We start from the raw sequence: 15,541 nt of genomic DNA on the forward strand, positions 1-15,541 counted from the left end.
GGAGTGGTGGGACACACAGACCGTGGCACACCGACACAGACGCAGTCACTGGCACCCAGCAGTGAGCAGCACTGGACTCATGGGGAAACAGTTTTCTTCTTTTATTCCCAGCCTATGATAGGTGGTTGGGCTTTGTTATTTTAGTTTTCCTATTTTAGTTTGGGTTGGAACTTACCGGCAGTTCAGGTTACGGGTTTTGATATTTAGAGGGACAAGCTGGATCTCTAACCCTCTTTTGCTCCCTCTTTTGAGTTGTAAGTATGGTTAGTTTTTTCTGTTCATAATAAAACTCTGGTTGTTTTCCCGTTGCCCATTGTGTCTGGTGTCCTTCATATGTTCCTGTCTCAGTTGAGCCTTTGTCTGTTTAGTGACGCTGTGACAGAGCTGCAGTGGTTCTTACTTGAATATATTAGTTTAATGACAACACACATTGAATCCAAGAAGCTCTTGGTACAGCACATACATTGACAAAGATATACCATAGGCTTAAAGTAACAGAACAATGATTCAGCCTTGTATAATGCATTTTACACATCTCACAGATGTGTCTAACATTGGCATCTAAACATCGACAAGGTCTTTATCTTACAGTATCTTAACCCTTCAGACAGCCTTGAGCCTCCTCACATGCCTGCATGCAGACAGTGAAGGACTCTGAGGCTTCTTAAAGACTTCTGCATTGCAGACAACTGTCTGCATTTAATGAGTAGAAACTGTACATTTCCTGAGAAAATGAAAGTTTATTCTGAAAAGACACAATGCATCTAACAAGTGTAAACTGACACGCCCTAAATGTCCAAAACTGATGCAGGAGGGGGACAAAGCACGCCATATTTTGCTGTGTAGGGCTACTGACTAAGCATTTGACGAGTCTGGAGTTAGAATAGATTGTACATGCTTTAATGTTCAAACTGACACTGTCTTTATGTGTTACATTAACGCAAATCTTGGACTATTATCTCCGCACATTGCACATAGTTGCTTTACTGTAAACTCTTGCACATTCCCTGATTAATATTTTTGCACATCTTGCACAAAACTGTACAGCTTTATATATTCTGAAACAGCTATATTGTACATATTGTTTTATGCTATAGTACTTTTTAAACTGTCTTTGTCATATTTTTATTTTAACTTTTCTAGCTGCCTAATTTTCATTTGCTCTCAATATGTTTTATGTGTGCTTTAAAACCAAAACAAATTCCTTGTAAGTGGAAACCTACTTGGCAATAAATCTTCTTGTGATTAAAGTATGAATCTGTTTCTGATGTATTCACCCTCTGTCTGAAATTCTTTGTCTAAGTGTTGAACCCTTTTTAAACAGGATTGTGCACATGTGCAGGAAAGCCCAGTCAGTCTTCTTTCAGCATTGGCAGTATAAAAACAAAATCGGGGAGTGCAGCAAAATGCCGCCTACCTACTTTTGTTTATACAGAATGCACCTTTTTCAGGGCAATGTGGGGCGTGAGCAAGTAACAAAACGTGTAACTCAACATGTGACGTAAACAGTGACGTGGGAGGGAAGTCGCGGCTGGTCAGTCCTTCGGCGATTCTCTCGTAAGTTGGCCCGTCTGCATTTCCCTCTTGCTACTAGCTGCTCGCTAATTCCTGCTATCAGCTGTTTCCTGTTTATCCACCGCCAGTGAGTCGCATGTGCGGCGTCATCAACAGCTCCTCCCGTTGCGGAAGGCCGCCTCGTTCTGTTTAAAGCAAAAACGTTCCGCCAATATGACTACCCTACGAGGTGGAAAATTGGGCATCTCAGATCAACTCGCCAATCTGGCTCTGTGTGTCCAAACGCTCACAGCTTGCCAGCAAAACGGCCCAACATTCGCCGAAAATCTGGCAGTGTAAAAGGGGCTTTTGTCTCTGTAGGCACCCCCTCCCAAAGCCCAGTCTACCCTCATTGGTCAGTGTTTCCATGTCTTCCACATTTGCAAACATGGCGTCTCTACACCTCAACACATTCTCACTCCGACCTCGTCACATATTGACGTTTGGTCATGGACTTACCACGTCGAAATACGTCTTACAAGGTGTGTTGGTTGTTGACTTTCTGAGACGCTGTGTCAACTTCAGCTTGGTCCATGCAGAGTCTGTTTTCAAAATACACTTCTGTTTTTACAGGAAGTATACGGTTTGTACACAATACAATAATTTTCAAAATAAACACACTACGTTGGTACAACACCGTAAATTGACTTTTTTTCTCCCTTCAACAACAAACACAAGCACATGATTGCATTTAGTAAAAAAGAACAGGGTCTGGCTTTACAGTCTTCTAGGAAGCAAACACTAGCTTCCTGGGTGAAAGTCCGTGTTTGTTGGACCCATCCACCACCTCTCCCGCCTGCCCTACTCAGACTTCTGTCACCTTAACTTTCCTTTTTGTCCCACCGTGTCTCCCTCTGACGCTGCTGGGAGTGTTCAGACAATAACGGTGACCCACTGCCTATCATGCCAACAAGAAAGGACAGCTTTCTTTTCGTCATAGTCACTTAGAGACTCAGGGACTTTTTACTTTATTTATTTCTATTGGCACCTTATTTATTGTTGTTGTGGATTTCATGTGAGCTCCTGGATACAAGAATTTCCCCAGTGGGTATGAATAAAGTATCTATCTATCTGACCAAGCACTGGATTGTGATGACTTCAGAGTGAGACCAGCTGGGGGATGACTGTAACAGCACTGTAGTGGTAGTTTCTACGTTTATAAAGTAAAGTTGTGACATCACAACTTCACAGAAGTCCTGAAAGTTCATTTAAAGGTGCAGTTTCTGAATGCGGACTGGGTGCATTTCCCTGGAGATTAAGCATTTAAATATGTTCACAGTATTAATATAGCACTTATACCTGATATATAATTTAAAAAAACATCCAAATCTAACTTTTTACAGTGTGGGACCTTTAAAACCCACTGAGGTCTCTTTATTTCATTTGTGAGTCATGGGTGCTATTTTATTTTTTACTTATAGTGTGTCAGAGTGCTATATTATGTAGGAAAAGGACAAATAGGGCAACTGTTGTTTCTACCCCAGTGAATTCAAATAATTTTCAATATTAATTACTCAAATTGCTTTGGTTATCTCCAGACATCCTGAGCTCGCATGAAGGTCTTAAAACCTAATTTTAATAAAGGGCAACGCTTCAAAACAGAGCCGCGCGAGACAGTAATAAAGCAGCGCCCACATTAAGGACCTCATCATGCTAGTTGATGCTGTGCTTTCATAGAACATATTCCCATATTCCCAAACAAAGTTACAGTCAATCAGTTTACCAGAAACCCATTGCCACACATGAAACTGGGGCTCTTGAGGCTCCCAGGGGATCTGGGAATATGTAAAGTTAGTGTAACTGGGTAACTTCCAGTCTATGGTCTTATTAAATATTCACATGCAGCAAACAGCAGCAGCACTCATGTGGAACATTTTGTTCCGTTAATAAGCAGAATAGCAGCCTAATTAAAGTAAAACACAGACTCAGCTCAATGAACAGGCGTATTCTGAATGAATTTTCAGTATTTTAAATGGGTGATTTAATCTGTTTGGCAGATCAATATGTAAACACTGTTAATGTACTCGGCGCTCCCTGGGGTGCTGTTGCACTATTTGTTGTTAGTTTTAACGCACAGCTTGTCGATCACTCATGTCCGTCCAGTGTGAGGCCGCCTGCAATGCTTTTATCTGTAAACAGCTCAGAGCTTTGGCTTCCTGAGCAATAAGCCTTTCAAATTAAACAACATAATGACGTTGTTTGTCCGTGTCCTCTAGACGAACACAGACTGAACTAAACCACTTGCTCAGGTTTAAGGGAACATCATGTTTTGGGTTAAAATAACAACTTTGTTAAGGTTAGGGGACCTTTGCTGTCGTGGTAACAACAATAAACATATGAGTTCCCCCAGAGGTACAGTACAGGCCAAAAGTTTGGACACACCTTCTCATTCAATGCGTTTTCTTTATTTTCATGACTATTTACATTGTAGATTCTCACTGAAGGCATCAAAACTATGAATGAACACATGTGGAGTTATGTACTTAACAAAAAAAGGTGAAATAACTGAAAACATGTTTTATGTTCTAGTTTCTTCAAAATAGCCACCCTTTGCTCTGATTACTGCTTTGCACACTCTTGGCATTCTCTCCATGAGCTTCAAGAGGTAGTCACCTGAAATGGTTTCCACTTCACAGGTGTGCCTTATCAGGGTTAATTAGTGGAATTTCTTGCTTTATCAATGGGGTTGGGACCATCAGTTGTGTTGTGCAGAAGTCAGGTTAATACACAGCCAACAGCCCTATTGGACAACTGTTAAAATTCATATTATGGCAAGAACCAATCAGCTAACTAAAGAAAAACAAGTGGCCATCATTACTTTAAGAAATGAAGGTCAGTCAGTCCGGAAAATTGCAAAAACTTTAAATGTGTCCCCAAGTGGAGTCGCAAAAACCATCAAGCGCTACAACCAAACTGGCACACATGAGGACCGACCCAGGAAAGGAAGACCAAGAGTCACCTCTGCTTCTGAGGATAAGTTCATCCGAGTCACCAGCCTCAGAAATCGCAAGTTAACAGCAGCTCAGATCAGAGACCAGATGAATGCCACACAGAGTTCTAGCAGCAGACCCATCTCTAGAACAACTGTTAAGAGGAGACTGCGCCAATCAGGCCTTCATGGTCAAATAGCTGCTAGGAAACCACTGCTAAGGAGAGGCAACAAGCAGAAGAGATTTGTTTGGGCCAAGAAACACAAGGAATGGACATTAGACCAGTGGAAATCTGTGCTTTGGTCTGATGAGTCCAAATTTGAGATCTTTGGTTCCAACCGCCGTGTCTTTGTGAGACGCAGAAAAGGTGAACGGATGGATTCCACATGCCTGGTTCCCACTGTGAAGCATGGAGGAGGAGGTGTGATGGTGTGGGGGTGTTTTGCTGGTGACACTGTTGGGGATTTATTCAAAATTGAAGGCACACTGAAGCAGCATGGCTACCACAGCATCCTGCAGTTCCCAGAGGTGTTTAGCACTTGTTGGCCCCTTTGCCTACTCCTTCAAGACTGTTGGAAAACCATTTCAGGTGACTACCTCTTGAAGCTCATGGAGAGAATGCCAAGAGTGTGCAAAGCAGTAATCAGAGCAAAGGGTGGCTATTTTGAAGAAACTAGAATATAAAACATGTTTTCAGTTATTTCACCTTTTTTTGTTAAGTACATAACTCCACATGTGTTCATTCATAGTTTTGATGCCTTCAGTGAGAATCTACAATGTAAATAGTCATGAAAATAAAGAAAACGCATTGAATGAGAAGGTGTGTCCAAACTTTTGGCCTGTACTGTATATAACTCACAAAATCATCATCATTCCAATTTTTGGGACTTTGTCAAGCAGTTTGTTCCCAGTGGCTTCATATCATTGCTTTCTGTTTCTGTTTTAATTAGTGCTTTTTAAAAAAACAACAATGTATTTGGGTCCTGGTTGGCACCACTCAAAAGCACCCAATTCCACCTATGCGGTTATAAACTATTTATTGATTTCATGTTTGCCATAGGTCCCAATTTAAAGTAGGTTGGTCTTTTCTTTTTTTTTAAAGATTTTTTTTTTGCATTTTTACCTTTATTGATAAGGCAGATATATTGATGGGAAAGGAGGGAGAGAGGCGTGAGATGATATGCAGCAAAGGGCTGGAATCGAATCCAGGCCGCTGCAAAGGACTGCACCTACATGGGGCACACACTACACTCTACCAGATGAGCCAGAGGTCACCCCAGAGGCAGGGGCTCATGCAGTCTTGCAGAATTGGAACTCAAAGGCAGTTGTCGGGCATTACAAGACACTTTTGATTAAGAATTGATGCCATTGGCCAAAAAAAAATGTAAAAAGTTGACAAAATCCAAACGAAAGTTAAGGTGGTGAAACTCCAAGTAGGGCAGGTGGGAGGGATGGTGGATGGGTCCAACAAACACAGACTTTCACCCAGAAGAGTGGTGTTCGCATCCCATAAAAAAATTGAGCCAAACCCTGTTTTTTACAAAACCCAACCACATGCCTTAGTTGTTGGACTGTATGTGAATGTTAAATTTCCTGTGGAAACAGAAGTGTATTTTGAAAGAAGACAATGCATGTAACAGGCAGAACTTGACACGGAGTCCAAGAACGTCAACAACCAACACACCCAGGGTACCTTTCACGTCATTTCTGGACATGACCAACTGCTGATATGTGATGAGGTCATGGTGAGAATGTGTTGGAGAATGAAAGCAGGCTGAGATTGTCACAATACAACATGCAATTTAACTGTAATTCCCCCCCCCCCCCCCAATTTCTTTTTTTAGTCAGATGACAATAATTGCAAACTAGTCCACACCCATTGAGTACAGCATACCATACCATGACTTAGTCATACCAAAAATTAGAAAAAAACCTAAACATTGGTCCACAGGGGGAGCCACAGCGATCGGTCGCATTTTAGCCATTATAAGCATTTTTCTGTTGTTATAGCGCCACCCAGTTGCCAATTAGAGTTAAATTTCTCCAGTCACCTTGAGGTGTCCTGTTCTACATATCTACCAAGTTTAGTAAAAATCCATATGGCGGTTAGGCCTAGATAAGAAATTAGCTCTCTAGCGCCCCCATTTTGTTTGATGGGGTCAATAATGGAGGGGTCCCCTCAGATTATGTGTGGTCATATGCCTACAAAGTTGCGTGGTGATCGGTGAAACCCTTGAGATGTTATACACCTTTATGTGATGAGCCACGCCCTCCGCAATATTCATTGCCTTATAGAAGCTCAGTTTTAGTAAGTTTTACAACTTTTGCCAAGAGGGAACTTTAGATATTGGTCCCTAGATTATGTTCACCCAGTTTCATGCAGATCGCTCAAACTTCCTAGGAAGAGATCCATTTGAAGTGTTTTTCAAAAAATTCAAAATGGCAGAAAATCTATCTAACCGGAAGTTATGGGTTCTTGAGGCAAATTTGTTCCTCGTGAGGAGAGGCATCTCTGTGCAAAGTTTCATGTCTCTACGACATACGGGGCATGAGATATGCCCATTCAAAGTTTGCAATTTCAATCGGTTGCTTTAGCGCCCCCCTTTGGCCAATTGATGTCATATTGCTTCATTCGCATCCTCCCATGACCCTCTACCACTGTGCCAAATTTCACATGGATTGACCAAGTCAGTGAGGAGAAAAACATGGAACAGAGACACAGACAGAGATCTCATATTGTTTGAGAAGCAATAAGTTAACGTTTCTTACAGCAGTACAGCACTTTATTCTTGGGGTTCTCTTGTATATAAAATATGATGGTAGGATGAGGGTTAAAAAAACAAAACCATTACTGGCTGTCAGTTTAAAGTGGGCACGTACACCTATCTAATGTGTTGACCCATCCATCCACCCTGACCTCCTCCTGATGTGGGCTTTGTTGCTCTGTAACATCACCTGACTTCTTTTTTGCTTCCATCATAATTTATTCAGCTGCTTGTGGCTTTGTCACTTGACCGTAAACAGATTTTTCGGGGCAGTGGCTGAAACTTGCTGACGCTGTTGTTCGTCTTGTTGTGGGAAACCGGCCCGGTCAGTGGTGTGACTTAAAGAAAGTAATGTGACTCATGGGTCAGTGGAGTGGGACTGTCTGGGAAACAGCTATCAACAGTGGGACACTGGGCCTCAGGCCTGGGACAATGTGCAGTGTGCAGAGAGCAGAACAACTCCTTCTTTCCGACTGTGCTGAATTAATGATTTCACTTCGGACAACATTAGTGGCTGTAACCATAAAGACTTCCCATTTCTTTTCTGCTCATTTTAATAGGTTAATAAAGAAAGCCTTTTTTTTTTTTTCTTATTTCAGCTCAATTTTTCTTTTTACTTGTTGGTCAATAAAGTGTCTGTGAGGCTGCTGTGAACAACTGACAGTCTGAGTTCCTTTGGCCCTGCTTAACGTAAAGTTAACACTAAATGAAATCCTGATATGCCATTTGTTTAAAATAATCCATGCCAAATTCTTGCTTCTGGTCTGTGTTTTAACGCTAGTAAGGGAAGCAACCATTTCTCTCTTTGATCACTGGTGTATTGTTATTTTATCCTTTTTTTTAATAGCAGCCATTACACATCATAAGCACACTGTGTGCTCTCGTATCTTTAATGAACATCCTGCAGAATAATTGTTTCTTTTCTTTTGTTGTCAGTTTGAGTGCGCCTTCTCCTTCACAATGCATCTGTTAATGATTTCACCCAGCTGTGCATATTATTGCTCCATCCAGGAAACACTCAACAATCGGATCATCTGGACTTAGATTAAATTTCGCAGAACTTACCTCTCCAGGTTTTTACTCACTTCTGTTGATTGCTTTGTAATCACTGGCCCGACAGGTGCTGCGATCGTTAACGCTGAGAAATTATTAACTGTGCAATCATCAGTGCATCAGTTCACTGTTGCCTCATCATTTGCTTCTGAGCTGACTGGTTAAGACACTTTCCATCATTTCACTGAAGACCAGCGGTTGCTTCAACACTCTATAGTCACTAGCTCCCTCATAGAGGTTTACTCTGCACTGTGAGCACTTCTCTCCCTGACTGTTCAAAGACACATTTTTTGCACTCTCTGAATCTGCATCCAAGAAGCATTCAAGACAGATGGTAATCTGATTGTTGGAAAGACGCATTTCAGCCAGATATCGAAAATAAATAAATGTAAACACATCCAACTCTCCAATATGCATACACAAGCGCTACCCCTCCTGAGTGGTAAGCACTTTGTGGAAATAGTGTCTACAGGGCGATAACAGCAGCTCAAGTTACAATTACATTACAGTGAATTAGCCGTTGTTCTTTGTCTCTGTTGAAGCGACGGGAAAAAATGTCTCCAGAGACTTTAACACAGAGTGAAACTGAGGGTTCACTGAGGTGTTGTAGCATTTATCTAACCTCTGATCAGTTCAACCAGTACATTATCTGAGTGGGTGAGGGAGCAACATAAATGAAGATGATGATGACGTGCATGTAATTTATAAATATGATTCATCCATGTGTTTGTGTTGGTTTATATTTGCAGTGGAAACCTCTTAGAGTAATCACGTCTGCCCAGGTCACATTGATCACTGAAAACATTGGATTATTATCACAATTTCTTTCCTTTATTACTCATGTTTACTTAACATTTGTATTTTACTTACATGAGGGTAAAGTAATGAAAACAACCACCTTGCTACAAAGGGCCCACTCAAGGAGGCATTATGTGACCAGCAATTATCAAACCACTTGATGAAGGCGTCACCATCACTAGCTATTAGACTACAGAAGGTAGCCTGAGACACACAAACATTTGCAGCTGCATCTTGTTGGCTCATTTATTGGAGGCTGTCATTAGCTTTGAGGAGACGATGCAACTGTCGGGAATCAGTTCAGGAAGGACCCAAATGCAGAGCAGCAGGTTTGTTGAAGTTTTAACAAAAAGTGAGTTTTAATGCAGCTGATAAAAAACATCCAGAACAGGCAGGTCACTGAAAGTCCAAATAAAAGGAAAAACTAAACTGAAACAAACCAGGGAAGAACTTGGGGAAGAAATCCAGAATGGACCATGAGTGACCAGGAAGAAACAACACAACAAACACTGGGATGAACGCAGTCAAACTGACCGGGAACAAAAGGAAACACACAGGTATAGGTACAGAAAAGTAATCACAAGAACAAGACACAGCTGGAGCAGGAGGACACAGGCAAAAGGTGGAAAATGGAGACTGGAACAAGGGTGTGGTGGGAAACACTAGGGTGGAGCAAGCAAGACTAATACAGAACAGGGGTCCGTCCCAAGTCTCTTAAATTACTGCTAGTTATCTTACCTAGCCGACTGTGCTAGCTGTTTAGCCCCTCCCACCTAGGAAAAAATGCAAGGAGCTAGCGCTAGGAGCGATGAGCGAGCATTGTTGGTTTAAGAGATATGAGACGTCCTTTCCACTGAAGCTTCATGTGAAGCGACGTCCATTCCTGATGACGGCGGCACAGCTGGATCTGCTCCGTAAAGCAGCCAGCGTCTGGCATTACTATGGGTACATCCCATGTCTCATTATATTCGCTGACCAAAACAGTAGCTCCCACCCCCGCCGTCATGACTCTGGTCACACACTTTTGCATGTATTACCATTGTTATTGAGTCATTTGTCGAAGTTTGTGCAATTACAGAACGGTCGGTAGCCCTGCTATTCCACTGTCACTGTGATGAGCACATCATTCAATTAACTCACCATCATTCAACATAGTCAGCGATTCACTGCAAAGAATGCATGTAACGGGTACTTACTCTTGTACTGTTTCTCCGCCATCTCGTTCAAATGAGCCAGATGTAGAGGGCGGTTATTTATACGACATGGCGTTCAGCTGAAAAACTCTATCGGGTAGGAAGCTCTCGACCATCCTAGCTCGTAGCTGCTTAAAGCTTGCTGCTAGCTCCTAGCGCTAGCTCCTCGCTGCACAAATAAGAGACTTGGGACGGCCTAGAAGATGGCGGACCTCGAAGATGGCGGACCTTGAACGACTTCCAGTTCAAACGAGGAGCTAGCAGTAGCACTATAAAAATAAGAGACTTGGGACGGACCCCATGTGTGAAGGGAGGACTGTGGGAACAGGGAAGGACTAACGAGACTGAAGGAAGACAGGTGTGATAGAAAGCAGGAGAGAAAACACATACGGCCTTTCTCAAGCTGCATTCTAGCCTGTACTTGTGTTCTTTCGGACTTGTGAAACGTCATCAGTCGCAGCCCAAGTACTGTTCCAATTCAAAGTCTGCATCCAACCAAGTACAGTCCAAATGCCCGGATGTGAACTTGCTCTGCCCGTTCCATCGGGGATGCATGGGGAGGTGACTTGTGCGGACTTTTGACAGCCAGGTATCCCAGAATGCATTTCTCACAGACCAGCGGCAATGCCAGCTGTCCTTGGGAGTTTGTACTCCCGAGTCGAACTTGCCAAGTCCGAACTCCCAAGTGCGCGAGTCTAAACTTGGCGTACTTGGTATTGAGAAACGCCTATTATGTCATAGTGCCACTTGGGCAGGACCTGATATTTTCCATGCTGGCTCACTGGAATACCTTACTGGGACACTTAATGGAACTGAGCCACCTTTATCAGTTTTACCTGCGCTTTTCTTACTATGACAAGTCAGAATGTCTGCTGTGAAAAAGGTCCGTCCCTGCTGAATATGCAGTGATATCTCCGTAAAAAACAACCACTTTCTGTGACACCAATACCTGGTGGAAACACAGTGACGGGGTAGCAAACACCCACGTTTGGTGACTAAAAAGCTGCTGGAAGACGCAGCAAAGCCTCACTAAAAACCGCTGGTTTTTTTTGTTTATTGGTCTCAAATAGTCGTCTGCAGGGGTCTGCAGCTTTGCTTCCAATGACAAAGTCAGCTCATACATTACGTTACTTACGTATAAATGTTTGTATGATGTGTATGAAAAGTACAAATGCGACGAATGTGGTTTGGAGAAACATACAATTTTCTTCTGGTGACTGGGATGTACTATGTTTTTTATTGATAGGAAATGGCTTTTTTGGCATCACGATTTCAATGTGCCTGCAACAGTAGTCTCAGGTTGCCAGCTAGGAGCAGATGGGACAAAGTATCGTAGGGGTAAAGTAAAAATGAGTCATAAAACCTGTAATGAGTTAGCATTTTAGCATTCCCGGTTCCCTTGTGTTGAAGTCAGTGAGCTCTTGGTTAGATGTCTTAAATAGGATCTGTGATTAACACAAATTATTATTATAATTAAGAGACTTTCACATTTAATTCTACGACATTGAATTATCAATAAATACTCCACTTATAAATTTTGAGGATTTTATGTGTCTTCAAAAAGGCAGCTGCTGACAAGTGGTTAAATAAAACTGCAGAACATCATCACGCTGCACGCGGCTTTACAGCCTTGTTGTGATGGTGATGTTAAGTCATGCAACCATGGCGTAGTTCATTTACAGCGTAACGTTAGCTTTTTACTTCTGGAGGTGTTCATTTGTGAAGATTATCTTGCTGAATAAAACATGTAAATATTAATAGTTTGTGTTTGCCCCAACATATTTTCTGCAGTAATCCCAAATCCAATTGAAAAATCCAGCTGGCGACACTAACTTCTGCATCAGCCGACAGCAAACCTTCGTCCCTGCAGCACTCTATTAGTGTAACTAACCTACTAAAGTGCAAAAGTCTTTCTTCTTCTGGGGTTTCTGGCAGTTAGCAAACAGCTTCAGATGCATTATCACCACCCTCTGGACCAAAGTAGAGCTGACCCTGATTTGCATGTAGCCCTGAAAAACCAAGAAGGATTTAATCAGATGTTATGATGAGCCTAACTGAGATGCACGGACATGAGGCACTTGAGATTACAAGTGTAAATGGGGCTTGTGGTTTAATTTGGAGTGGTCTTCACCTCCAAAATTTGGAGGTTGTAGCACTAAAGGTGGAAGCTACTGTCAGTCCCATAGCAACTGAAACCATTATTCTCTGGGCAATTAATTACCATCTGATAAATGCATACTCCAGTAAGTGCTCGGTGTCAGTGCTGCTTGACCTGAGCCCACCCTCGGATGTGATTAATCATGTCATTGTAATTGATAGACTGAGAAATAAGCTCAGTGTTTTCAGCACTACAATGAGCTGGTTCTTGTTCTACCCATCAAACAGAAAATGTTTAGTCTCCATTGGGGATTATGCGTCTTCATGCTCCGTTCTGGGGCCAAAACTGTTTTATTTAACCTTTGGCTTGTAGTATTTTGTCAGCAAGCATTTCCTTTAACTGCTTTGCCAGCAGGAGTCAGTGCCAACTTGTAGCTGGGAGTTGCCGGTAGTAAATGACTGCCTGGCTAATGTCAAGAGATAATTATTCTAAATTTAAGCATCTTGTTGTGTGCTTTAAAGTTATTTATAGAAAAAATATAATTGTCTTTTTTAAAACCCTTTAAATCCATTTATCAAAATGATTTGGAAGAATTCATGTTTAAATCCTGAGCAGCAGGCTACAAATCTATTTCAGACATGGATTTACCATCTTAGGCACACTGATTACTCTGGTTTTGTCTTTGATAACACGCAGAGCATTATGTATTTTTAAGCACTATTTTACATCATCTCTCCTCAGCTGTTATAATGCCCTGTTTTTACTGCCTCCATTAACAAGCTGTGTTACGGCCTCAGACTGAGCAGAGGTCTACTATAAAGTTAAGCCTAATCATATCTGGTGGAGTAGTGTGAAGCTTTTTTTAGGTTCTCTGCACGGATGCAGCCAGCATCAGTACCTGGTAACTTTTATATTGCTTACATTTTCAGTTTTATTGGCAGTTCTACTTTCTTTCCACACACACACACACACACACACACACACACATAAATTCATAAGTATATGGCCTACTACTATGGATACCACTACCAATGATATAACACTTATCACTGCTGCTGTTGATACCACCCTATGGAACATTTAATAACATAATAACATGTATTATCCTAAAATATTGTGACCATACAATAACTGTTTGTCTCATGCTGAAAAAATATTGTTGAGATTTTGTGATATATATTAAAATATTGGATGTATTCTTCAGAACAGTACATTGAAAATATGTATGACAGGGAACTAGATCTCTGTCACAGGTATCAACCTGGTCTTACTCCAAAGTTGTTAAAATCCAGTACTGGGGCAGTCACTTGTGGTGTCAGACACCAACAAAAAAAAGCTGTCCTTTAAAGGAGCTATATGTAAGAAATCTAAAGCAAATAGTTATTAAAATCATCCTAATATGTCACAGAGACTAAGGAATAATGTTCATATAACATATTGATCTCACCGACAACAATAGTACAGCCAGAATATTTGCATCTAAAATTTTTTTTTGCACTCTGCAAATCATGTTTATGTTTTGAATTTGTGTTTTGGCCTGTTGCGCCACCCACCGCCGTCTACCAGTCACGCAGTCAGTAGAGTCTCAGCATCAGTTACAGTTACGACTGAGCTACAGCAGCACGGCAAGCAGCATTAGCAGTGTCCCGGTACACAGCATTAGCAGCTGGCTCCTCCTCAGCTGTATCCCGGCAGCAGCGTTAACAGCAGAGAAGCCGCTGGAATGAAGGTCAAGGACGCGGTGACGCGGCACTGCCACGGCAGCCGCCTGTGGGCAAACAAATCAGTCTCCAGCGTGCCGCTGTCCAGCAACCTCAAATCTGTAGGGGAGGGGGGGTGGACACAACTCGCGGCAGTATTTTGAATTTGAGTGCAGTAACCCTTTTGGCCACATTCTTACATACAGCGCTTTTAATGTTGGCAGCGTTGGTTGTAGTTTAATGGCAGCCGGCGGTGTCAGGGGAAAATGCAGCAGGACAAGAATGAAAATAAGGCGGCAAAAGTCTGAGTGGGGCGGGCGGGAGCGGTGGTGGATGTCAAACAAACACGGACTTTCACCTGGGAGAGCTGTGTTAGCGTCCCGTGAGATCATTAGGTCAAACCCTGTTATTTTTTTCCTAAACCTAACTATGCCTCTTTGTTGCCTAAACCCATCCATGTGCGTGTGTGGATGGAAAAAAATCAGTGTTGTACAGATGCAGTGTTTTTGTTTTGAAAGAGGCTGAATATAAACTGTGAATTTCCTCTGAATACAGAAGTGTATTTTGAAAGAAGACAATGCATGTAACAGGCAGAACTGGACATGGTGTCCCAGAACATCACCCCCCTAGCACCTTGCATGTCATATCTGGACCTGGAGAGTCCATGACCAAACGATGAGATGTGAGTTGGAGTGAGAATGTGTTGTAAGTATTCCTTTTACTTGGGCTACTGTTGCAAGTGGTGGGCAGAGTACTGGAAATTTAACTCAAGTAAAAGTGCAAAAACATACTCCCATTGAAATGAGGCGTAAAACTGAAAATTATTTTTTGAAAAACTCAAGTAAAAGTAAAAAAGTAATTGGTTAATAAATTACTCAGAATACAAGTTACTTTCAATTTTAGTATTGAACAGAACATTGGACATTTTTCCATTATTGGGTTTCACATAATAGTAACAGTCACACAGTCATATTTTGTAGGGTACTTTTACAGGATGAACCCTTTTTTCAGTTTCTACAGTGTGAAAAAGCAAACAAACAAACAAAAAAAACTTAAATTTGAGATAAATTAGTAAAAATCAAAAATGTAAGGGCTGAATCAACATATTTTACCAAGAGAAGAGTGTTTCAGGGAAATATACGTTTTCCACTTCCTCCAATTTTCTTAAAATTCAGTTTCCTGAAGCCTCATTGAAAAAGTAATTCTTGCTATTACAAAGACTTCATAAATGACATTATAAAACTTTTTTTAATGAAGCACAGCAGGTTGGCTAATTAAACAATTAAGAAATATATGACAGGGATGTGCAGCAGAGTGCTGAAGATAATCACAGCACGACTTGTGATTATGCTTTTACACAACTGTTCTACAAGCAACATTTATTAGTTTGCAGTCATAAGCAACATCAGATCAGGATTTGTTTGCAATTCAATTTTTTTTGTTTTGTAGT

Source organism: Epinephelus lanceolatus, chromosome 2 (genome assembly GCF_041903045.1).
Source record: "Epinephelus lanceolatus isolate andai-2023 chromosome 2, ASM4190304v1, whole genome shotgun sequence".
NCBI classification, from domain to species: Eukaryota; Metazoa; Chordata; class Actinopteri; order Perciformes; family Serranidae; genus Epinephelus; species Epinephelus lanceolatus.